The sequence below is a fragment of the Zootoca vivipara genome, chromosome 2, assembly GCF_963506605.1.
Source record: "Zootoca vivipara chromosome 2, rZooViv1.1, whole genome shotgun sequence".
NCBI classification, from domain to species: domain Eukaryota; kingdom Metazoa; phylum Chordata; class Lepidosauria; order Squamata; family Lacertidae; genus Zootoca; species Zootoca vivipara.
Genome location: NC_083277.1, coordinates 76,007,341 through 76,033,855, shown reverse-complemented (window position 1 = coordinate 76,033,855; position 26,515 = coordinate 76,007,341). Strand labels below are relative to the sequence as shown.

The following is a 26,515-nucleotide window of genomic DNA, read 5'->3' as shown; positions in this document are numbered from 1 at the left end:
GAACTCCCAGAAGTGCAAGCTGGATTTCGAAAGGGCAGAGGAACCAGAGACCAAATAGCAAACATGCGCTGGATTATGGAGAAAGCTAGAGAGTTCCAGAAAAACGTCTACTTCTGCTTCATTGACTATGCAAAAGCCTTTGACTGTGTCGACCACAGCAAACTATGGCAAGTTCTTAAAGAAATGGGAGTGCCTGATCACCTCATCTGTCTCCTGAGAAATCTCTATGTGGGACAAGAAGCTACAGTTAGAACTGGATATGGAACAACTGAGTGGTTCAAAATTGGGAAAGGAGTACGACAAGGTTGTATATTGTCTCCCTGCTTATTTAACTTATATGCAGAATTCATCATGCGAAAGGCTGGACTAGATGAATCCCAAGCCGGAATTAAGATTGCCGGAAGAAATATCAACAACCTCAGATATGCAGATGACACAACCTTGATGGCAGAAAGCGAGGAGGAATTAAAGAACCTTTTAATGAGGGTGAAAGAGGAGAGCGCAAAATATGGTCTGAAGCTCAACATCAAAAAAACCAAGATCATGGCCACTGGTCCCATCACCTCCTGGCAAATAGAAGGGGAAGAAATGGAGGCAGTGAGAGATTTTACCTTCTTGGGCTCCTTGATCACTGCAGATGGTGACAGCAGTCACGAAATTAAAAGACGCCTGCTTCTTGGGAGAAAAGCAATGACAAACCTAGACAGCATCTTAAAAAGCAGAGACATCACCTTGCCGACAAAGGTCCGTATAGTTAAAGCTATGGTTTTCCCAGTAGTGATGTATGGAAGTGAGAGTTGGACCATAAAGAAGGCTGATCGCCGAAGAATTGATGCTTTTGAATTATGGTGCTGGAGGAGACTCTTGAGAGTCCCATGGACTGCAAGAAGATCAAACCTATCCATTCTTAAGGAAATCAGCCCTGAGTGCTCCCTGGAAGGACAGATCGTGAAGCTGAGGCTCCAATACTTTGGCCACCTCATGAGAAGAGAAGAATCCTTGGAAAAGACCCTGATGTTGGGAAAGATTGAGGGCACTAGGAGAAGGGGACGTCAGAGGACGAGATGGTTGGACAGTGTTCTCGAAGCTACCAACATGAGTTTGACCAAACTGCGGGAGGCAGTGGAAGACAGGAGTGCCTGGCGTGCTATGGTCCATGGGGTCACGAAGAGTCGGACACGACTAAACGACTAAACAACAACAACATCTCTGAGGGATGTTGTGAGGGTTAAAAGGGGTAACTGTAATTGTTATCCTGAGCTCTTTGAAAGAAAGACGGGATTTTTAAAAAATGTAATAAATAAAATGTCTGCATGGAACTCAACCTACTAGGCTGGGAGGAGTGCTGGGAGGCCATTCTTATATCCATTGCTGTATTATGGGCCTATCAGGGAACTAACACCCAAGACAATAATGGGACATTTGGCCAGGAGCTGTTGCTGCTCAGAACAAAAGCAGATTACTGTTGGCACTGTGAATGTTTCAGGCATGAAAACTGAGCTCAGTGGAGATTTTGCCAAGGCAATTACAGTGATTTTTGCACAATCGGCTTTTTGTGCATGTGCATTTGTTTTCCAGTGGTAACGGACAATCCACTTGCTTTCTCTTAGGATGGAGCTTTTGTTGCAAGAATCTACCTTCATTGGAGTTACAAAAATGCCAAATTTTTAGCCAAGGATAATGCAGTGCATTTTCTACACAATGCATTCACAGCTGGCATGAATTAGGCTTGCATTTGGTAGGTATAGTTTGACATTGATGCTAACAAGCTAGATAATTTATGGTACAGTGTCAAGCTGACATTTCAGCCACCTTGGGGATACTTAGAACAGCTATGCTTGGCTTTGCCCTACAATGGGATAGGAAGTCAGATGTGAGATAACCAGCTGGATAGCTGTCTTCTTAGAAATGAATAAGTTACCCTAAGAACACAAATCTGGTTTACGTAAGCTTTCATAGATTCTCCAATGATGCATTTAGAAGCTATGCTTGACCTCCGACCATTCAAGGACCAGATGCAAGCCTGGGAACTGATAAAATCCAGGGTGCAGTTAGGAGCTAGTGACACCAAGCTAATATTAAGACCTTTCCACCTTCGGGGCAAATTTGTGAGGGTCTTGTGCCCAGCTGTGAGGTGGGCAAAGAACTGAGGCCAAATTGGGCTTGTTTGAGGCATATTCTGCAGTTTAATTGTGTGGTTTGTCCCATAAAAGGGTAACCAAATGAAGAGTTCACTGTCTACTAGACCTAGTAATTCTACTCTGTCATAACTTTGACATAGTCAAAATATTTCTTCAGTCTTTTCATTTAAATAGGGAACCTCTGTTTTATTAAGTAAATTGTCTTCCAAACTCCTGTTTGCTAATTCCTGAGGTACTCATTTGTTACATTAAGATATATCTGTCACTTTAAAAACATTACATATTTATTCATTCCAATTTCATTACAGTTCCATTATACTTAGCTTCACTTTTTCCCATAAGATAAATCAGTCTCTGTAATCAGCCTTTGATCCAAAAGAGATAATTCTGTCTTTCATTCTTGTTTGTAGAAGGATCCTTAGGGGGCTATGATCCGCTTTGCCCAAGAACGGAGTAACAGGAGATCAGATGTGAGATAACCTTGGTAAAATCATTACATTCTAAAATTAACCTGCTCATTCTGATTTCTGACTGACTACAGGATGAGCTAAGATTTAGCAGAGACAGTGTTGAAAGCCTTTGCATTTTTGTCTATGGGAAAGCTCTGGCATTCTCCTGCAGCGATCCATCTGGCTGTAGTGCCAGCAGGAAGCAGGAGACTCCAGGGGAAGGACCTGGATTGCTCCTAAGGCTTTGTCAACCACTGCAACACCTTCCCCAACATTCCTTTCATGGAGCTGAACCACATGCAATCCAGTAGCATCACTAGCAGCTGGTGGAGTGGAGTGGCATTGCTTACCTGGCATCCCAACATGGAGGTCACTGCTCGTAACCAAAGGGTTTAGGGGGAGTGGGGAGGCAGAAAAGAGGTTGGTGTGGATGAAGCATAAGGATGGCTCTACCACTGTGCTTGCAGTGTGCTGACTTCCCCACTGCCTCTTGGCTACCAGCAGCAACCTCCACATTGGGCAGCCAGGTAAGCAACAGCCCCTCACCCCACTAAGCCACCTGCTACTGATGCAGTCTAAGAAGGACTCAAGTGGCAAGGAATTAATGGACATTGAAAGAACCTTTATGCATCACTAGAGGAGCAGTGACATGCCTTGCTGTAGAGCAGGGATGGGGAACCTGTGCCGCCCCCTCCCCACGATGTTGTTGGACTCCAACTCTAGTATCCGATTATTGGCCATTCTGCCTGGAGTTGGAGTCAGACAACACCTGATTGCGCCACAGACCGCCCACCCCTGTTGTAAAGGGGAAAATGGGTCCCCAGCTGCGTCACACCTCGAGGAAGCACAGGGATTCCCACCAAGGGGAGTCTTCTCCCATGAGCGAAGGAAGACAGATGGAGTGCGGTCTCCATACCTCCCAACGGAGATGACCCTTTGGAAAGCACACGCTGGGGAAGGAGGTGAGCAAGACACCAAACGGTGACTTTCCCAGGCAAAAGCAAACATCCTGTGTGATCCTGACTAGGCACAAAGTATGGTAAACAGAGCATCTGTCATAACCGCATCCTTTTGCTGCAGTCCAGCAGCCTCTGTCACCCAGGCAGCCAGGAACAAGCACTTCACAACAACCTGACAAGAAGCAGATGGCAGCTCCAGGGGCTGCAGCTCCATCCGGCTCCTTGGCAGCCTCTCCTTCCCCTCGGCTCTAAGCACAGCCCTCAGAAATGATCTCCACCCCCCTTCTCCTCCTCCTTCACCAGGCAGACACAGTACAGGGAGAGGTGTGTGCTGTGTGATAGAGAAAGGAAGGTTCTGTCACTAACTCCAGCAGAGAGAGGGAGAGCAGGGCCCTAATCACCCTTTGAGAAGCAAGGCACTCATTTCCTCATGCTTCCAATCATCTCAAAACGGGCATGCATGCATAAATAAATAAATAAATAAATAAATAATCCAGGTTTCTACTCAGTAGGAGAAGAAAACAGCAACCAATGACACAATTGGTTTCCGCAGCATTTGCCAGATGCTGGAAGACACTGCTGTATAACATGCAAGCAAAACAGCTTTCATCAGGGGTCCTATGAGCTTTCTGGATGCCTGAATTTCACACTCCTGTATATGCTGATGCATTGACCTTCTCTGAAATTACCGGTGACCATTTTTTTTGACAGCTGTGCATTCAATATGCGCCACATCTGCATCTTTGCTTGGCTTCTGAAAAGGATCTGAGCATTTTTCTTTCTTTCTTTTGTAGCTCTGATTCCATAGCTGGAGGAAAGGTAGGAGAGACTGGCTTACCAAGTCTTGAGATCATCTGAAAAACTCACCCCAAACCCCCAGATCTGTAAAATCTGTGTTTCAGAAACCCTGCCAAACACAACATTATATCCAGACAGAATAGATTTGGGTTGGGAACGAAAAGTTTTAGCCAAGTTTGGGAATGAGCCACAATGAGTCAAAGGGACAGGGAGAACGAAAGGACAAGACGTCATTGCCCAAATAGTTTCCAAAAAAGACAAATCCCTGCAAACATAAAATGAAAAATGAAAAGCAAAAAAACCACAGTCATTTGTGGAAGGTGACATCTAGTGTTTCTTTTCATCTTCCTAACCTTTGAACCATGCCTCCACCCTAACCCATGCCAGCCATAAACCAAAGCTAGGTTAAGCATACTTTAGATAATTGATTAGAATGGGCTTAAGCATGCTATAGTTCTGTGTTGGACTGTAGCCAGTGTGTATTTACACTCAACTGGCTCAGAGGCAAGTCCACCTCCCCAGGGAGCTGTAGGAACTATAGTTCTGTCGGTGAGAAACCCAACATAGCCAGGAACCGGTCATCAGCAAGCTACAATTCCGCAGATTGTTTACGGCAAGGTTGGGTAATGTAACATATTGAACCAATACCATCATTACCTACTGTACATTCACAATGATACTGTGACCTCACGCTCATTTTAAAAGAGAAGCAAAGTTGGCTGAAACTAGGTTTTGATGGACTGACACCAGTCACAGTCTTGCTATGGACTAGCGTCCTGAGCTAGCTTGCCATCTGCGACTCTTCCTCAAGATTGGCTGTCCATTGTCCTTTGCAAGGCTTCCAATCCTCAGACGTGTGACTGCTCCCCCCAGTAGCCAATCCTGTAAGAAATGCAGAAAAGAACAGGTATCAGCCAGTGATCCCAAGAGCTACATCAAAAGAGCCAAAGGCTTATCCAACTCTGTTTGAATTCCCTCGTCTGGATGTAACCTACTGGTCATAGCATGGAACTAATTCCCCGCCGTGGGAGAAGCAAGTATTTTTCATGCAAGGTACAGCAATGGGAAGCCTCAACAATCTCACGCAGAAAATGACAATCTCACTTCTGTGATAAGTGCTTGACTTCGTCCATTCACAACACCGTTCACCTCTTATCATAAGACCCTGCTACTTTCATCGTATAAAGGAGCTGAACATGATGAACCACACAAAACCAAACCTATCTCTTAAGATTCATTTTTAAAATATTCATATCCCATCTTTTCTGCACTTCCCCATTTTATCCTCTCAACAACCCTCTGAGGTAGGCCAAACTGAGGGAAGGTGACTGACCCAAGGTCACCCAGCCAGCTTCCTGGATGAGTGACCCCCTACCTCCTCGTCCGACACTCTAACCACTGCACCACATTAGCCACCCATGGTAGTTGGAGACGAACAGCTCCAACCCAAACCCACACTTGCCTCATAAGTGGGAGAGCAGAACTAATTCATGCTCAGGACAAGATGCTGCCATTCTCTCCCTACTGTGTGCTATAGTGTACGAAACTAGCCTTGGACCATCTGCAGAAAACTCGTTAGAAGATACAAATGTAGCTCAAGAGTCCATCTGGTTTAGCACACCCTTTGCCTCCCACAAAGCTGAACCCGATGTCCCTGTGAAGCTCAGAGGCTGAGCAACGTTTCTTGTTGTTTGCCCCAGTATCTGGTATAAAGTCATATATTGTCTCTGAATATGGAGGTAGCATCTAGCTGTGATGGCCGATAGACCTGCTTTCCAGCTATGATACAGTTATAATAGCCTCTACTGCATCCAATAGGTGCAGAATCAGCCACCTCTTTAACATACAATGTAGTAAAGTCCACAGGATTTTCCATTATCGTGTGTCAATACTATGCATGCACATCTTCCATGTATATGAACAATTACATTTCGCTGTATGCCGGCTCCCTCGGCCAGTAAAGCAAGATGAGCGGCGCAACCCCAGAGTTGTCCGCGACTGGACCTAATGGTCAGGGGTCCCTTTACCTTTACCTTTTGCCTTCCTTAGTAAGAGACCCACTCACGCAGTAACTACAACTCCCAGAAGTCTATAGTTCCTGTTGGCATTTCCTATAACATAGAACTACAAGTGGCAGAGTTCCCTGTGCAGAGTAGGAGTGTCAGTCCGAGGTTCTCATTCCCTCACGGACAACCGTCTGGGGTCAATGTGCCCGTGGTGGATGGCACCAAAAGGAAAAGTGGGTTGAGAAGCAGATGCAGGACCTATATGGAGGAAGAAAGAGCCAACCAGGAGCAGAAGGAGACTTGCAGCAGAAAGAGCAACAAATGCCATAATCATGAGGGACCTTTGATTCTAGAGAAAGTGAGAGCCACTGTGGCGGCTGTGGCGGTGGCTGCTATTGTTTACTAAGGCTCCTAAAAGTATTCTTGGCAGAGAGGAAGGACAAGCACCATAACATTCCGGGACATCGAGCTCCCAGGAACAGAAGGAGCCATGGCTGCAAATAGGATTTAGAGAGCACAGAATGTATGCAAGTTCAGAGAACAACTAGTCCCAAGGATTGGGAGCAGTATTGAAATGGTGTTTGTTGTTTATGTGTAATGAATACTCACAGCCTGGTGCCACATCTGGCTATAAATACAAATCAGGTGGCCGGAAATGTAAGGACCAAAGGGAGCTAAAGAAGCTAAAGGACACCAATCCATCATCCCATTTTGTTCAAAGTAGATGTTTATGTGTGGGATGGGAGGAAGGCAGTCTGTGACACAAGGTTGTGCTGGGCCCAGATAAGTGATGCTTGGGCCCTGATCCTATTCAGCGCCATCTTAAGCATGTTGGGCGCCCGGGTGCCATGGTGCGGAGATCGCTCCGGCGCCCCCCATTTCTCGCCGCGGCTAGTGGGCGCCCCCCACCCGGCGGCCCGGCGCCACCCAGCCTTCCCTTAGAGCTGGCCCAGATCCTATTGCATCCTGTCCTGCCTAACCCACAAACCCAGCCATGAACGTGACCCATGAGCCTCTCTGGAAAAACAGCTCCACATTCTCTCGCTCTCTCCCAGGCCCAAGTCAAGTTCTCAGCTACTGCTTCTGCCCCTTGGGAGGCTGAAGCCGGGGATGGGTTGTGCAGGAACTCTCACGGAATGCCGACCAGCTGAGCAGCCTGCAGTGCGTAGGGGGCGAGAGGGGGAGCATCCTCTGGGAAATAATCCCAACCCCTCATGCTGGATGGGAAAATGAGTGAGATCCCTCTAGGCAAGTCAGTGTGTCTAACCTTTCAGCTATCCCAGGATGCTATGAGAAGACTGAAGAGAGTACACAGTCTGGAATTGTTTCTGTGGCTCCCTCCTGCTTTTTCCTGTTAGTGGTGCCTGCACAAAAGAGCCTTGGGTCTGGGTAAAAGCCTGCCTGCCTGGTGAGCATGCAGAGTTTCTGCTACAACAGCAGCCTGCCCAGTGAAGAGAGAGAGAGCTATTTTGAAAGGTACAGAAACAGGCTTATCTTGGGAGCGAGCCAAACCACGATCCCTGGTCCAGATATAATGCTAAGCTAAGGAGCATGGTTTGTTTCTTCCCAGCTTTGGCAGGGTGGAATGAAGCAGATGCAATCTGCTCATATATGGTAACCTGTGGCTTACTGTGACATGCAAACATAGCTTTTGTGGGTCTACAGCTGATGCCAAAGGCAGCTGGTGGTAACGTAAGAAGAAGCTACTGGATCAGGCCAGTGTCTCATCTAGTTCTTCTTCCAGTGGTCATCCAGAGACCTTTGGGAAGCCCAAATGCAGGACCAAAGGGCAGCAGCACTCTCCACTCTCACAGTTTCCAGCAACTGGTATTCAAAGGCTACCGTCTCCAACAGCGGAGGCAGAACATAACCATAAGAGTTAGCAGCCACTGATAGACTTCTCCATGAATTTGTGTCATCCTCTTATATAGCCACCGTGGCCATTTTTGCTCTGTTTGGATGGGAAATCCAAGCCTGGTTTCTATGTAGCAGGCACAGAGCCTGACAGTTACGGTAAGTTTTTTTTCCATCTCAGTTGCCACGTTACATGGGAGAATTGGTCACCCTTCATATCAGCACATAGAAAATTTAGGCTCCAAGGATGAGTCTTTAGGCACATAGCCAATACTTTCCCTTTACTTAGTAGAACTTAAGCATTGCAGAAAAGAGTATGGACAAGGTTAACAACATTATAAAAGGCAAGTTAAGATTACAAATCTAAAATATTGATTATTAATGAAGAGCTTAAAAAACCACCCCTAATTAAACCATAATTACCAGAATCAACAAGCAAAAGTTGATACACACCTCCCCAAAGACAGAGTGAGAGATGCTTCAAGGAAGGGACATTTATACCCAATTTCCCCTTTGAATAAGATTCCCCCCCCTAAACTTTCTCAATTATCAAAGAAAAACAAGACTACATTCCACAAAGTATCCAACTACATAAAAGGATATGACAGATCAAATACTGAAATACATCCATTGCGACTTCTGCAATATTTTTGACTAAACATAGACTACTACCATCAAAGCAAAATAGTTTTAGCAACATCTAGTAAAACTACATCAAATACAAAAAAATAGCTATTTAAAAAAAAGTCTATCTGGATAGAAGTTACACAGAAACATATCTGACTTATACAATAATGTGTCTGGTCCACATCCGAGCATACTAAAAGTATCAGTGTTAAAAATGGCATTCACTGTGAATACAACTGGTTTAACTAATCTATAAAGATGAATTAAAGGTAAAGGTAAAGGGACCCCTGACCGTTAAGTCCAGTCACGGACAACTCTGGGGTTGCGGCGCTCATCTCGCTTTACTGGCCGAGGGAGCCGGCGTTTGTCCGCAGATAGCTTTCGGGTCATGTGGCCAGCATGACTAAGCTGCTTCTGGCGAACCAGAGCAGCGCACGTAAACTCCGTTTACCTTCCCACCGGAGTGGTACCTATTTATCTACTTGCACTTTGACGTGCTTTCGAACTGCTAGGTTCACAGGAGCAGGGACCGAGCAATGGGAGCTCACCCTGTCGCAGGTATTCGAACTGCCGACCTTCTGATTGGCAAGCCCTAGGCTCAGTGGTTTAGACCACAGTGCCACCCACATCCCTTTATAAAGATGAATTAAGTTACGCCAATTTAAGGCTTTCTTTTTATAACAGGAGATATTGGTTCAAGGTGAGGAATGAGGACTAGTGATATACCAGTCTAAAATGCAAGTCTGGCTTGTTGCAAAAACAGAAAGATGCTCTTTATTCCCATTGTAACAAATTTAATTGTGCTGCATCGGGGTAAGGAAAATCAGCTATAAGGCCTGTACCAATGTCTCTTGAAGCAGCAGAAATGAGTGCAGAAGAGGGAATATTTGCCACACCATCTGAATGGCAGCCTTCATTGCCTCTTGTGGAAGCGAGTTCCATTGCCTGGAGATTGTACATTGTTTTGTGCTCAACTATACTCAATGAGCATCCTTCAGACCTCTGCTCTGTAGGGCTTGGGGCTGGCTTCACACATTATTACATTTTTCTACTTGGGCACAGACCCATGAGCACAAAATAATGAGGCGTGTATCCCGCCAAGTACGAGAGGCGTGTGAATGGAAAATTATTATTAAAACGTGAAAGACTCAGGAGCAAGAACCAGGAAAGTAATGGGACCCCACATCTAAATCTTTTAAAGGGCCCACTTGCTGGATTTCACACAATGGTCCGCGTGAGTACAAAACGTACCATGTGAAGCCACCCTACAAAGTGTGGCGTGGGGGTTTGGGAGTAGAGGGAAATAGAAGGGCAGAGAGCACTGTTTATCAGTGCTCCTCCTTTACCCCAAGGCATTGGTTTTTCAAATCAAACACTTATGAGAAAACAAAGCGAGATCCCAATCTAGTCCCACAGTCGCAGGCTGATTAACCCTGAGTTCAAGCCCAGGCCCCCACTTTGCCTATAAATAGCTTTGCCTTTTCCTTTCTCATCCTCCCGGCAGGGGCTGTAAAATGCCTGCCCTTTTATGGTCAAAATGGAAGATTCCTAGAGCTGAGCAGTCCAGATCTCCCATGTTGGGGCTCAGCCAAGGGGCTCAGGGGGGGGGGATGCAGCGCTGGGTCTCACAAGATGCTGCTGCTGCTTCTCCTCAGCATGTTCTTGGCTGGGATAAATCATAATGCCAAGAACAAAGCGCAGGTTTTCAGGGCCTTAGAGAAGGGGGTTGGTGGAGTTCAGGCGTTTTGGAAGCCGTGGTTAGGAAACGTAATGGTGCTGTCTTCCTCCCCTCTCTCATGTTCCCTCTCTCCTTCAGGGACCAGACATTTTGTTCTGGCTCCATGCTTGAAAGCTGGATTCTCCCAGTAAAGGATCAAAGGCCGTTTTTGGACTATATGGCCAAATCAGGGCCAAATAAAGTGAATTTGTACATGATGTTCATGGAGTACTGAACATGTGTAAATATATCAAGGATACAACAAGGCGCACAATGAATGATTCAGGTTTGTGATTGTGCAGTTATGTTCATGGTTATTTAAAATGCATATAGTTCTTATGCGTGGGTTTCTTTTAATGCTCTTTAAGAAATTTTCATTTATATAGCAATGATACAAAAAAGGCATCCCATAACGAACAAAAGGGACATTTGCAAGTGTGATTTATTTTTTTTAAGAAGAGTCTTAATGCATTTGGTAATCTTTGCACACATGGCATTCAAACATGTATTGTATGTGTGCTTTAAGACGAAAACCCTGAGAGAAATCCACATCCCGATTTTCAAGTTGCAGGCGTGGATTTAAACTACAAAATGCAAAATCTAATCATTAAACTTTCATGTCTCTATTTTCCATTTTAGAGGATGGCGTCCATTGTTTAGCATGTATATAAAGGGTGAGGAAGAGATGAAATCTTGGTGACAGCCGTTAAGCGTTAACCCACCCCCTGTAATGGAGCGTTGGCATTCAACTACTGTATAAGCTTTCTAATTTAAATTGGTTAAATACATCAGCATATACAGAAGTCCAATACTATACCAGTATCAGTTTCTATGATGACTACATAGACACATGCCAGCTCCTAGGAGCCAAGGCAGTTTTGGCCCCTAGTGGCTTTTATGTTGTTGTTTGTTTTTGAGGGGGCCAGCGTCCTCAATGTTCAGAGGGTGTTTGGCTCTGCCCCCTGGCTCATTGTAACGTCACACGCATAACACCAGGAAATCGCATCAGACCCCCTCAATCAACTTGAGAAGATGGCGCCTCTGCTTACACATATATATAAACTGGTATGCAAATGTGGCATAAACCAAGTGGCTTTCATGACTGTGCATATTTCTACACATTTCTGAAAACTGTGTGAGTGCAATAGGAATAACAGCATGAGTCAGGATTGTTGCTTGGTACTGGGATGGCAGACCCTCCAAGTGTTGCTATTTTCCAGGGACAAAAGATTTACAAAAGTCGTCCCAGTTTCTGATTTGATCCTGGAATGCCCCGCTTCTCCTTAGGATGTCTCTATTTTCATTGGAGAAATATTGCAGGTTATGGTAGGACCTCCCTATTTTGGACAGTATGGAGTTATCCGACCCTGAGCCATCCTATATAGGGAAGTTTTTTTAAAAAAAAATTGTTTAATGTTTATTTATGTTTTAATATATGTTAGAAGCTGCCCAGAAGGTCTAGGGAAACCCAGTCAAATTGGTGGGGTATAATAATAATAATAATAATAATAATAATAATAATAATAATAATTCATCGGAGAAGTGTTGGAGGGTATGGGATGGTATCAACTTTGGGCAAGACCTGCACAGAACACTAAAGTTCTTTGCCCAGAGGGATGGCAATATAAATCAGTTTATTTTACGAGATGCAGTTACTTGGTGCTCTCCAGTGCATGGCTCAGCATGCTTATGGTCACATGCCTCCCCTTCAGACTTTTGGCATCCATTAGATAACACAGAGTGAACCCACTGAAACACATCTGGGCCATAAAGTGTGATGTGGCCTTGAGCTGCCAGGAGGCTTGGGCCCAGACGCTGTCCATTTCATTCCAGAACAACATTGCACAAACCTCCAGAATGCTTATGCTTGGAACAGAGTCAGTGCTGAGTCACAGCTGCTCTTCTTCCTCTTGCTTTCAGAAGCAGATTAAAGGATGCTTCCAGGCAGGGGTTTAATATTACAAACAGGCAGTTCAGATATCTTTTAAAAAAAACACCACCCAGGGAAATTGGCAACAGTTTGTTTTTTTTAAAAAAAAACCTTAAAAACTGTATTGGGGAAATGTTTGCATTTCTTTTTAAAATGTGTTGTATCGATGGACACTATTCTGAGTTTTATGATAAGGTGGTATGTAAATACTTTTGTAAATATGAATAAATAAATCTTGATTAAATGAGGATAACATATGGGCCGACATAATTATGTGGACACGGAGGAAAAAGGCATGCATGTGGACCGTTGATCCCACAATAAAACACCTACTTGGAAGCATTCAAAAGGAAAATGGGCACGTAGTGGCGAAAGAGCAATTGGAATCCTGTCTACTGGATATATGCCCCAGATTTTGTGTTCATCTGACCTACAGAGCTTATAGACAATGGCTCTGCGTGTTGGGTCATGTACCCTTATTTATGAGCTCATTGTCCATGCCTATTGTTCTTCACAGGGCTAGAGGAAATGCAAGGGGTCTGGTTCAAGGTAGTACATTTCAGCTGGGTCAGGGCAACTGGGCTACTCAAGAAGGTAACATAGAGCTCCTGGTAAAAAGGACAAAAAAAACAACGACATAGCACAATGTTGGTCTCATTCATGTGGGAGGGCAACTCTTTTCTCATAATGTGAAATTGAAAATTGCATGCAAATTTGTGTAAGGAAACCCTGATGACCACTTTTGTTAGAAATGTCAGGAGCAGGTGTTTAGGAGTGGAGAAGTCAAAGGGAGAGGAGGTGCTTTCCCCATCCCCCATTGCAGCTCCTACCCCACAAGCTGCTTAGTCCCACATAGAATTCAAGGCTCATGTTTGCGAGCCACCTGGAAGCCATGGGAATGAAGAATGGGCTGGGTGCTGGTGTGACGGTTGCAGCATCAGGAAAGCAGCTGGTGGGGAAATGGTCAAGTACCTCCCATCTCCTGATGTGTTTATGTTGCAAATCATCCCCTCCTGGACTTCCCTACAAGGAGCTGCAGTCGGGTTTAAGTGCACACCTTTGTTGGTAACATGTAGTTTCAGCCCTTAGAAAATCCTGTTTGTGCTTCTCTGAAACTGCCCTTAGTTGCATTCTGCAATGCAAATGGGGGCAGCACAGGAGAGGATTAGATGCTGGTTCTGGAAAAGCCAAGGCCCCCACCCCACCCCCACGAGCAATGAAGTTTGTTCCCGAGAGCAATATAGATTTCCAGCAGATAGCGCAGTTCAGAACAAAATGTGCTCTCCGTGACAAAGACAGCTCCTTCCTGCATCGTCTTCCCAGGCCTTTGTCTCATCTCAACCTTTTCCATATTCTAAAGTCTCCCCATCCCACATAAATTTTACCCCCTCCTTCTCAGTCTTTCCCAACCAGCTTTACACCACATCTTTCAGCTTCCCAGTTTGCTGCTCGTTCTCCCTTTCCATACTTTCAGAAATACCCCAATGCTCTTAATCTTTTATTAACTGTTTCAGCCCAGTGGGCAGAAGATGCTGATAAAAAAGGCTGTTTTCTAGGAATTGCTGCTTTAAGACAAAAAATAAATAAATGAGCTAGTTTTGAACGTATTGTAGGGATGGGGAACCTGGTGACCTCTACCTCTTGTTGGACTCCCAACTGCTATCAGCCCCAGCCAGCATGGCCAAAGGTCAGGGATGATGGGTGTTGGAGTACTATTAGCTATTTTACTTTGGCACCTGAGTACAAACTCTCATCCCCACCCCTTACTAACAGCAACAATGCATAAAATGTTCAATAATGAGCAATGTCCTGTCCTTTAATAAGCTGCCTGAGGTGGCCACCTCACTCTGCCTAATGGTAGGGCTGGCCCTGTGTTCCACACACTGCACCCAGTGTTTGCTGGGACGTAATTGCTATGCAACTCAGTCAGTAAGTAAGTAAGTAAATCCAAAAGCCGAACAAGACTGCAATAGCAGAAAGAGTGTCACTTCCGGGGCATGTGAACTGGTAGGCCTGGGAGTGACACCTCTTGATCTGTTTACACATTACATTCCTAGGACAGAGGAAATGGTCTGCAGGATTCCTTCCCAAGGGAGACACAGTCACGTCACTAGGCCTGTTAGAGGAGACTGCTCTCTTTTTTTACTGGCGACATCCATCTGTTGCGAAGCATTTGAGGAAAAGAGAAGGGAATGCAAAGGGGAGGTCCCTGGAGTGACATCTGAAAGGGTGATAAAAGTCCACGACTCTTTGTTTCCTGCATATGGAAAGATTATATGTTGCAAGCCTTGATATAAAAGGAGACCACCAGCACTCTCCACTATAGGGCAGGGCAGCTCTCCATCAAATACTTCCCCACTTCTTTTTATATGTCTGACAATTGTGTAAATTGAAGCATATGAAGTAGGCACAAGATTGTACCCACTGCCTCTGCTCAGAACCTCCACGTTTATTTATTGAGAGGTCCTCTTTTTCATGGGTAGAGTCATCATAGCGATCCATAGTTAAAAGTAGAATTTGACAAATGTGCCTTCTTTTTTGCTCTTCAAAATATGGCAACCCGATTATCCATTTTAAAAATTCAAAGCAGTTTATAATAATACTTATACTAGGGGCTGCTGCCACTGCTCACATTGCTTGCCAGTCTTGCCTGCCCCAGCATTTTAAAGCCACCATTTCAAAACCAGCCTTCTCTTTTGCTCCACTCCCTCACCATGACTTCATACAAATCCAATATTGCGGCACTAGAAATCCTCCGGGGGGAGCTGCATGAATAGACCCTGAACATTTTTATAATAAAAACATGTAAAAAAAAAAATTAGCCACCAACTAACTAATAGAGAAAGGTGTTTTCTTAATTGGCCTGCATAAGCCTGGCAGCGTAGAAAAGCTTTCAACAGACGTTTAAAGGTTGAAACAGAAGGCACCTGCTGAATCTCTGTTGGCAGAGTATTCCTCAGGATGGGGCTAATCACACCAAAGGCTCTGTTTCATGATGACGTCCAATGAGCCTCACCAACTCAGGGGACAACCAGAAACACTCCTGTGGATTATCTCAGTGATCGAGCTGAGATAAAGATTTAGGTGCTCCCTAAAGTACCCTGGACCCAAGTTGTTCAGGTCTTTGTAAACCTGTCTTGGTAATCTCGGTTATTAGTAATCTCTGTGAACAGAACCCGCGTACACACAACATGCATCTAACTCAGTATTGTCTACACCAGTGGTGTCCAATTTTTCCAGACCCAGGGCCCACCATTAACCCAAATATGTATTTCATGTTTTTAAATATATACAGTGGTGCCTCGCAGGACGAATGTAATTCGTTCCACGAGTCAATTCATTTTGCGAAAAATTCATCTTGCGAATTGCGGTTTCCCATAGGAATGCATTGAAATTTCTTTTTTTGCCCATAGGAATGCGTTAATTAAATTTCAATGCATTCCTATGGGAAACCGCAATTCGCAAGACGAATTTTTCACAAAATGAATTCGTCTTGTGAATCACCATCAGATCGCAAAACGCATTCGTCTTACGAAAAATTCGTCTTGCAGGGCATTCGTCTTGCGAGGTACCACTGTACTGTATATTTGTATTGTAGTGGTGCTCTTGTAACTTGGCTGTAACCTGTCAGTGGGTTCCAACCTGCCAGTTGAATGGTTCACGTTGACCGGCAGTAGGTCTCCAGGGTTTCAGACAGGGAAGCCTCCCCAGCCCTATCTACAGATGCCAAGGATTGAGCTTGGGACCTTTTGTGTACAAAGCATCTCCTCTACTACCATTCTATGGCCCTTCCTGCATATACCCTCCAACATTTCACAAGTGAAAATACTTGGAATCATGCTCCTATTCTCATACCAAGATCGCTGCCTGAGCTGCCATCTCTTCGCAGCCCCTACGCATCACTTTCCCTCTACCTGCTGTGGAGGTAAATTGACTATTAGTTGTTTCCTTATACAATGTCTAGTTGAACATTTAATCTCAGAATGGATCTCGTTATACTCATCACAGAAGAGCTGCAATATGGACAAATTCAGCAGCAAGTGGATAGGCAATTAAGGCAAGGGAATGAAAGAGGTTGGAGCAGTGCGCTGACACTATGTGCCTGCAAGTTACATGCATGTGCACTAGAGTCAAGAAATACCTGCCCTCTTCCTTTAGAGATTCAATATCTAGGGGACTTGGGTAGGGGGTTGAACCCCCAAAACCACCATGCACATGTGTATACATTGTCAAGAAAAAGGCATTCTCTTACATATCCCCACAAGACTGAAATGGGAGGTGGTGTTTTACCAGGGGGAAGGTTCAGAAACTGGAGTAGTTGGAGGTATGGGATTGATTATTTGCCTACTATTATAACCCCCCTTTAGCTTGGCCTCTCCAGTAGGAGCTAAAATGCAACAGAAATGAGAATCCCGAAAACGAACTGGAAGTAGAAGCAAAAAGATCCAGTGGGATAGTTAAAATATATATTTATTGATCTAATGCTTTTTGGACCTTACAGGTCCTACTTTAGGGAAAGCTAAAATCAAATCAAATTTTAAAATATTTTAAATTACAAAACCAATCTGAGAGTTCCCAGAAGGAGGACCAGGAGGGTCCAGAAATGCATTGGATCAACTTGTTTGACTTTTGACTACTTTGTTGTTGTTGTTGTTGTTGTTTTGCTTCTACTTCAAGTTCCCACTCCAGAATTAGCTGTGCTCAAAAGAGGCCTGTGTATTCGGACATGACTACAGCAAAAAGTTCTAATTTGGTTTGAATGGAATCTATTCCTTTTTAAAAAATGAACACGCCACTGATGGAGGCATGTTCCCTACATACACACTCCACTGCTGCCCCAGAATGCTCTTTCCTCTCATCACTGTCGCTTTGTGCTCAGAAGACAGGGGAAGGGGGAGGCAGAAAAAGAGGAGGAATGGGAGAAGAGGAAATGTATAATTCTGATAATCAAAACACTTCCTTTAATGGGCACTAGGCAAAGCAAAACTGAGCTTTGCTGAGTGCTGGCTCACCCATTCTGCCTCTCTGCTCTGCTGACACTGTTAAATATGGGAAGAGGTAGAGAAGTGAAGGACAGCCCCCTCCCATAATGACCATAAATAGATGACGGAATGAAAATGGATATCTCAGAGTGGAGTTGCTGGAGCAAAATGTTAGTGATGGCTCATATGATATGCTGCTTGTTCTGTGCAGTTTTATGAGAGTGAAATTCTCTTATAAAGGACAATAGCTTTATGGGATTTCAGTAGGTGAATTACTAGAAATGCAGGCTATTTCTCATTGTCTATAAGAATCCTTTAACCGCCCAGGGCTGTGTTCTGCTAAGATCCCTAGACAGCAGAGCAGACTGCATAGAGGGCCGCACCATACCTTGCTTCAAGAGAAGACCATGCCAATGCTATCAGAATTGACTTGATCCCACAGCATTAAATCAAAACCCAAAGGGTCTGCTGTAATAGCATCCATGGCAAAAATTCATATGGACAAAAACTGCAAAGCAACCTGGCGATGGGCAGTTGCAGGAGCTTGCCTGCGTCTCATCCCTTGAAAACAGCAGTGTGATTCCAAGGAGGTTCTCTCTCATTCTCCTCGCCTCCAAAGTACGAAAGGCTTGTGTGGAAGTATGGAAGTATTGGCAACTGGTTGGCCACTGTGAGAACGGAGTGGATTGGCCCTTTGCCTGATCCAGCAAAGCTCTTATGTTCTGAAGACTTATAAAGTCTTGAATTTCTCCCATAGAAATTATCCTGTTCTCCAGCATTACTTCAGTACATTTTCTTACAATTAAATCTGTCAGTGTGACACTGGACATTTAACAGGTCTGCTGCTCCAAAGAGGCTCCTAAAATGATCCACCCTCCTTCTCCCCTTCTCCCACATTTACACATGAGGTTTAAACCATGGTTGAGCCCTCTGAGTTATATGAATTTGAGAATGAAAAGCAGGGCAGAGAGACTTGTAATTTGAACGAGTATTTTTATATAGTTTTTTGATTCACATTATGAAGCAATTCAGGCAAAATGTGTAACGAAAACACTATAAGCCTAATGTGGAAAAATAATCGGAAAGGTGACAGACAGACAGACAGACAGACAGACAATAGAATGGCTGTGGAGAATAATATGACAGGGCAACATTTCTGAGTCCACTATTATGGTCCCCACTTACTTTGGACAATGCCAGTATCTAAAATATCACACAGTGTCAACACCATCCATTTAAAATACTCTGAAGCCACTTTGACACTCATCACACTTAATCTACAGTTCCCAGGATTTTTTGATGGAAGCCATTTCAGTCAAAGAGGAACGAAGTGCTGAATGGTGTGGATGTGATCAAATATTTCCATATAGCCATGAAAAGCTATGGAAAGTAGATATGTGTTTGCATGCAGTAAAACAAAGTTGCATTGTCTGCCGGAAACACATGTGCACACTGCAGGCATATGGCACACAGCATACATACATTCATTCATTAACACTGCCTGGTACTTTCTGATTAACACACATTGAAGCACATTAACACTGGGTTATCAATTTGGGGCTGGGTAGACTGGGTGCCTGGGCCCCCTTCTAATTCTTGGAATAGCCAAGCTAGCTTCCTGGTGAGATGATAGCCTGGGTGATGGGGCATTAAGGGGAACAAAGAAAGAGGCTTTGTGTGAGAAGGCAAACTTCAACTTGCAGGTGGCTAGAAGGACAAAAGCAGAGTTGAGAGTGGAGAGTTGAGTGATGTGAGATAGGAGCTGGAAAAAAGTAGGTAGAAACCAGAGAGAGAGAGAGACATGCTTGATTTCTGCTTGAATCCAAGGCTGTGGTTATGAGTGAAGTAAGACCCTCTTGGGGTGTTGATGCTGTGTACCCCTCTATTGTAGGCTTAGGTTGAATATATGTGTAAATAAACCATATATCATAAAGATACCACAATCTCCACTGTCCCTAATTCCAAAGGAAACATGAACCCCTAGTAAGCGCCTGGAACCCCTGGTATCTTGCAGTGTTCAGAGATTGGGGTGATGCGCAACAACTCTGTAGGCAATGGGAGAATGGGATCAGACTTGCTGCCTAACACACACTCAGTGTAACTTGTGAAGAGCCTGTGTGTGTACAACTGTACATGCATTTGGGAACCCTGCCTTGCCTGATGAGTTCCATGTGTAGGCTCTTTCACAAGCCATGAATCTGGGCTCAGGGTAACCAATCTGGTAACCTCCCAATGTGGACTGCAGCTCCTGTCATCCCTGACCACTGGCTCTGCTTGTCAGGACTGATGAGAGTTGTAGTCTGAAACATCTGGAGGTCACCACATTGGCTACCCCAATTGGCACTGGAAGTGCTTTTGTCCATGTGCAATTGGCACATGGACTGCTTTTTCCATTTGATTACCATAACGTGTGAAGAGGGCTATTCTGTAACAAGCTGGTGGCCGCTTCCAGTCTTTAGTTTCCCTCCTCACATATTAAAAATAAATAAATAAACTTAGATAACATAACCTTGCAGCATGTTTGCACAAGAAGCTAAGTGCTGCTGGGTTTTTGAATGGGACGGTAAAACCTGCGTTTTCATTTTCTTCTACATTAAAGGCTGTTACACAGGACACAAAACCTGCAAGTGTTTTTGAATCCATTCTTCGAATAATTCCTGCCTTTTTCCAGCATTCATGTACCTCAAAGTCACGTTTGACCTGTCTACCGTTTCAGAGGTGCACATTTTCGACCCTTTCCTGACTGCTTCAGCTTTAATCCATAAAGTACAAAAAAATAGAAAGAAAAAGGAATGAGCAAAGAGGACCTAACAAATTACCGCAGTGACTCACCGGCAACACATACAAATTCTTTCTATGCCGTTTTAAACACAGTGCTTCTGAAGAGGAATAAAAGAAAGTGCTGGTGTGGAAACGTTGAAGGAAAAGGGGAGGGCAGAGGGCGGTTTTTCCCTTTTCCCTTTTTCTTTTCTTGGACAGAACCAATTTTCCAAGCCTTTTAGTTCTGAAGCTGCAAACGTATTTTGCAAGCTGTAGGTTTTTTGTTTTTTTTTAAAGGAAGAAACTTAAATCATCTCCAGACAACTTTTTTTTTTTGCAAGTGGCAAAGGAAACACTGCTCTGTCCAGGAGCAATTCTGAGATGCAGCCTGTCTAGACAAAGCTTCCCCCTAATTTCCTACCGATAATTGCTTTGGGAAATCTGCACATGCATGTTCTGGAAAAGAACTCCTTACCTACCAGCTGGAAGGCACTAAAGTGGTCGGTCCTCTATGCCCATAGCGCTTTGGAACTGGGTGCCAGAAATGCTCTAAGTGGCTGAAAAATCAGCAACTGCCCTGCCCACCAGTCACTCTTAAATGTCATGAGACTGCTCAGTTGTCAATCTGACCTGTTGGAAGGCTAGACTTGTGCATATAGGAAACTGCCTGGGCTCCAGGGCAGTAAATTGGCTTATTGCCCAGAGTACTTTCTTACCCCCAGAGGTTCCAAGATATGATACTGGGGTGGCTAACATGGTGCGCTCCAGATGCTGTGGACTACAACTCTGAGCATCCTTGACCATGTTGGCCGGGGCTGATGGGAGGAGTAACCCAGAATGTTGGCTACCCCAGTGTAGATAATTCCTTGCCTCCCAGCAACGCTTAGGATACCTGTGACATATTTGGTTGCTGCGCCTTTGGCTGGTGGGTGCCAGCTTTTTCCACTGGACAGCCCCTGACTGCAGTTCTAGTTGGGCATTGCCACACACTACCAGAAGTGCCTGAAATGCCCAGGCGTCCCCCGCCCCCAGATCAATACATGCTGGCACGCTAAATTCAGCAATCCAACATCTGCCCCGGGACCACCCCTGGGAGGGCAGAATGACCCATTTGCCATTTTCCACTTCAGGGTGGGAGGCAGGGAGGGCAGTCTAGATTGGAAATTATTCTGCTTTTTATTTTTTCCAACTTGGAACGTGCTTTGGAACAAACAAACGCCAGCAGCTCCCAGAGACATCTGCATCCTAGAGCCAAGCAGCCAGCCTTTGTAGTGCTGTCTGGTGATTCTGGGAGAAGCAGCCCCTTTTGCCTTATACAGGGTAGGATGAAGCACCATTTATTTGTCAGTGTAACTTTCTCAGAGCTAGCCCTGGGGAACTTGGGCCGGCGGTGGGGGGGGGAACGACTCTCAGGGGAAAGAGGTGTCATAAGTTTCCTAAGTAGGTTCTAGTTAAGCTTCCCACAAAATGCTGTTTTATTGAAGATTGGCGTTTTCTTTTCCTGTGCTCTGCTACAGCAGTTCTCAACATCCATCGCTCTGCAGCGCTTATGATAACCATCTAGAAAAAGACAGCAGGATGCAGAGATGAAAGGGGTTGCAGGGCAAACAGCAGCAGACAGAGATGTCATGATTCTGCTGAAAAGGAGATTATTATTTATATATATATATATCTAAAAAACTGACTGCTTAGCTAGATCTTCTGCTCCCCATTTCCAGCCATTGTACACCACATCAACTCTCAAATGTTTGAGGGGTGTATTTTGAGGGGAGACCAGTTAAAGTGCTTTCTACAAATGGAACTCCGAAACTCTTTGAGGGTGGAGATTCTTGACCTTTTTGTTTCGCCTGTCCATTTGTCTCCATCATCCTTCCTTCCTTCTTTTCCCATCCCAGAACAAGAACCAGTTCTGATGCAAAAATAATTCTACCACCGTGCAAAAGTTAGAAGCAAAGTCACTGCATATGGGGCACACCAATTAGCACAACATCTAAGAATAGGGAAGCATTAGAGTCACCAACTTACATTGCTTTTATATGGGTATTATACAATTTGATGTTAGACGTTCAACACACAGACCCATGTACCTGTAGAACACATTTGCCACAAACATGCAAATATCCACTCACACCTATGCATCCACAAACAGTAGGTAGGAACGTACCTGTGCTTGCCCACACCTGTCATGCACTAGGCCCTTGGTGAGGATGGGGAAGGTGGGCGCCATCTCCTCTCTTCGAAACACAGAGGGCCACACTGGGAGAGCGGTGTTGACACTCCTTTTTTAAGCCGCTGGCACAAGGGGTCCTGGGTGAAAACTTTTCCCTCACTGCTCAGAATCTGGAAAACCTTTTACTTTTACCTTATATGAGCTGAAAGACGATGCTCCACGGCGGACGGCCTCATCTGTCAGTGGTCCTGAGGGCAGCCATTGGCTGGGGCCTGGTCACGTGGTCCCGCTGCCTTGACCTGCGACAGTTCAAGCGAATGTTGGTTTTACCCCCTAAGGAAGGCGTGCTTGACAATTTTCATATTTCTTCTAAATTTGGAGATTTCAGACAATGCTCAGAATGCCAGAAGCCCATGTGGAAGTCATTAAGACTGCGAGGGAAAGAAGGAGGGAGGGAGAGAGGCAGCCAGTAAGGAGGGGGGCAGTGGAGGAAAGGAGGAGGGGTGGCAGGGAAAGCTTTGGGAGGTGGGGCAAAGGAGGGAGGGAGGTCTGAGGCTGTTGCCAGCTACATGCCTGGGAACGTAAATGAACTCACTCAGAGAAAGTTGTTTGTAATAATTTACTTCCTCTCCAGTTTTTCCTGCCCCATTTGGGAAAGCAGAGAAGCGCTGAGAACCACATGCTTGGAAGGAATGGATCCCATTTTGCCAATGACAAACGCCGAATACCCTCTGCTTGCAAACTGCAGGAGATGAGAATAACTAAGGGCAAGATCAATTAATGCACATCATTTACTGATTAACCCCCCTCCCTTTAATTGCCACCTTATACAAACAAGATGGACCCCCCCCCAGCATTCTTTCTTTATATGTTAGCGATGCTGGCTCTGTTTGTGCTATACATCTAAAGAAGTATCGTACCGCTTTAAGCAGTCACCATGGAAACATTTGGAACACGGCGTACAGTTCTGGTCCCCTCAGCTCAAAAAAGAAAAGGAAAAAAAGAATATTGTGCGGTTGGAAATGGTTCACAAAGGGGCAACTCAAAGGATGGACTCCCCTATGAGGAAAGGTTGCAGAGTTCAAGGCATTTTAGTTTAACGAAAGGGTGAGTGAAGAGGTGGCATGATAGAAATTTCTGAAATTATGCATAGCAGGGAGAAAGTGGATAAAGAAAAGTTTTTTCTCCTTCTCTCCTGACACTGGAACTCAGGGGCACCCAATGAAGCTGAGTGTTGGGAGATTAGCGATGGATAAAAGAAAGTACTTCGCACAGCGCATAGTCAGAATATGGAACTCGCTTCCCCTGGAGGCAGTGATGGCCACCAGCTTGGATGGCTTAAACAGAGAATTAGACAGATTGGTGGAGGAGAGGTCTGTCAATGGCTACGAGCCACAATGGCTATGCTCTATCTCCAGAGCTGGAGGCAGCGATGCTTCCAAATACTAGTTGCTGGAAATCACGGAAGGGGAGAATGCTCTTGTGCTTGTGTTCTGCTCCCTGGTTTTCCATAGGCATCTGGGTGGCCACTGTGAGAACAGGATGCTGGACTATCTGGGCCAATGGCCTGATCCAGCAGCCTTTCTTATGTCTTATGGTTCCCCACCAAAGAATGTAGTTTGTTAAGGGTGCTGGCAGTTGTTAGGAGTCCCCTATTCACCTCATGGGCCTACAGTAGTTTAACCATCAATCCCTCTTCTCAGGGAGTTCTAGGAATTGTAGCTCTGTGCCAGGGAATACGGTTAACTACTTAGTAACTCACAGCACCCTTAAAATACAGTCCCTGGGTTCTTTGGGCTGAAGCCATGGAGTCTTTAAAGTGGCATGATCCTGCTTTAAATGTACAGGGCAGATGAGCCTTTTGTCTTATGCTGGTGATTCTGCTTATGTAGCCAGGCAGTAGCATTCTGGATCAGTGAATCTAGAACATGTGGAATACAGTAGAATGTTTATTATTCATCATGAGTAATTGCAGCCCAGGATGTACAGTACTGAGGATTCCTTGAGATGGGGTGAGTGGGAAGTTGGAAGAGATCTAGAGATGTTCCCTGGCCTGGCTTAATCTATCTTGTGATTTTCATTTTTTTGAAAAGCTTCATCTGACCAGGCTGAAAAGGGTGTCTGGGCAGATGAATCCACCCAGACTATCGCTCCCTCTCTGTGTTTCTGTATATGACACACAGAGAAATACAGTATGGTGAATTGCCTGCTTTTGATATGACCAGGCGCCATGTTCAACCAGGTTGGATGGAGCCTTTTAAGGATAGAGAATGAGAGTATTGGAAATCTTTCTTTCATATATCCAAGACCTGGGTCTTTTCCTTCTATAGAAAAGCTCTTTCCAGGAACACCATGTTTTTCTATGTAACCTCTGGTTATCTTCCACTTTGGCTGGGGGCCATGAGTATAGTAAATTAAATGGAAGGTATTTTTTATGGCTGACTTTGCAACCAAACAATCTGAGGTTAGTTTTGCTCCCCCACAGCCACGGCTATACTTTTATCTGTTATAAAAATAAATTAGAAAAATTCCTTCCAGTAGCACCTTAGAGACCAACTAAGTTTGTCATTGGTATGACCTTTCGTGTGCATGCACACTTCTTCAGATATGAATAGCTCATACCAATGACAAACTTAGTTGGTCTCTAAGGTGCTACTGAAAGGAATTTTTCTTTCTTTCTTTTTCTTTTGTTTTGACTGGCAGACCAACACGGCTACCTACCTGTAACTTTTATCTGTTGACAGCCTTGTCACATCCACCTCCATGATCAGACTCCTGGTTGCGCAGGCCAGAGGGAGACTTTTGTTTGAGCAGTCATCAAGTCACAGGTAGAAGCCACACACCCTTCCTGTGTGTTCATCCTGTCTTCCCTGAAATGTTTAATGGCACATGTCAAATAGCATCCTCGTGTTCCTTTCTACAACCTGTTGCCACATACATATTTCCTAATAAGAGAAGAAGAAGAAGAAGAAGAAGAAGAAGAAGAAGAAGAAGAAGAAGAAGAAGAAGAAGAAGAAGAAAAAGAAGAAGAAAAAGAGGAGGAGTAGGAGTAGGAGGAGTTTGGATTTGATTTCCCGCTTTATCACTACCTGAAGGAGTCTCAAAGCGGCTAACAATCTCCTTTCCCTTCCTCCCCCACAACAGACACCCTGTGAGGTGGGTGGGGCTGAGAGACTTCAGAGAAGTGTGACTAGCCCAAGGTCACCCAGCAGCTGCATGTGGAGGAGCAGAGACGCGAACCCGGTCCCCCAGATTACTAGTCTACCACTCTTAACCACTACACCACCCAAAAAGGGACACAATTTGCATATGCTGATGCACATTTAGAAGGAATTAGAAATACAATGCCACTCAATATAGTGGGGGAAGCTTGAGGCCAGGAGACCTTTGTGCCTACTCAGGGCCAAGCTAAAAAAACTGCATTAGCTTTGCACCTGTGTCTTCATGGACACCATTCTTGGAGACAAAGGACACACCAGTGTTTGTGAATTGGCCCTGGTCTGGAGAAATAAGACAGAGAGACTGGCACCCATACCATATGTTTAGAATACATGTATTGGCCCAAAGAATCCTGTGAGCAGGTAGTTTATCCCCTACAGAGCCATAATTCCCAGCACTCTTAACATGCTACAGTTCGCAGGATTCCTTGGGGGAAGCCATGTACTTTAAAGGTATGGTGTGGATGCACTGGGTCACTGGAAAAAGTTCTCCTTTGAGAACTTAGTCATGAGGCTAATGGGTGCCCTCATGCCACTCTATTAAGCCTAGAATCCTCCTGCTGAGAGACTTGCAAGTACTGCAGTGGGGTAATCTTTGTTGTGGTGGTTCTCTCGTCCTCCCTACCTGCACAGGTTCTGACCTTGGATGTCATTAGACAAGGTGATACAGCTGCCTCTGGTAGCATCTTTGAGTGCCATTAAAGGTCATATGACCGTACTAGGGGCAGGGCCATAGCTCAGTGGTAGAGCATCTTGCTCTGCATGCTGAAGGTCCCAGGTTTAATCCCCAGCATCTCCAGTTAGGGCTATGAACTGAAACCCTTGAAAGTTTCTGCCAGTCAGTGTAGGTAATATGGCGCTAGATGGACCAGGGGTTTGGCAACTTCCTATGTTCCTACCTATG

At 44.9% G+C, this 26,515-nt stretch overlaps 1 long non-coding RNA gene across 1 annotated transcript; it reads right to left on the bottom strand.

The window, feature by feature from the left end:
• Nucleotides 1-2,403: 2,403 nt before the first annotated feature.
• On the bottom strand, nucleotides 2,404-22,838 carry LOC118080282 (uncharacterized). The gene is made up of 2 exons (XR_004691955.2): nucleotides 22,388-22,838; nucleotides 2,404-5,229 (listed from the first exon to the last, which is right to left on the bottom strand). It is a non-coding gene; the product is annotated as an uncharacterized LOC118080282 (long non-coding RNA).
• Nucleotides 22,839-26,515: the final 3,677 nt, after the last annotated feature.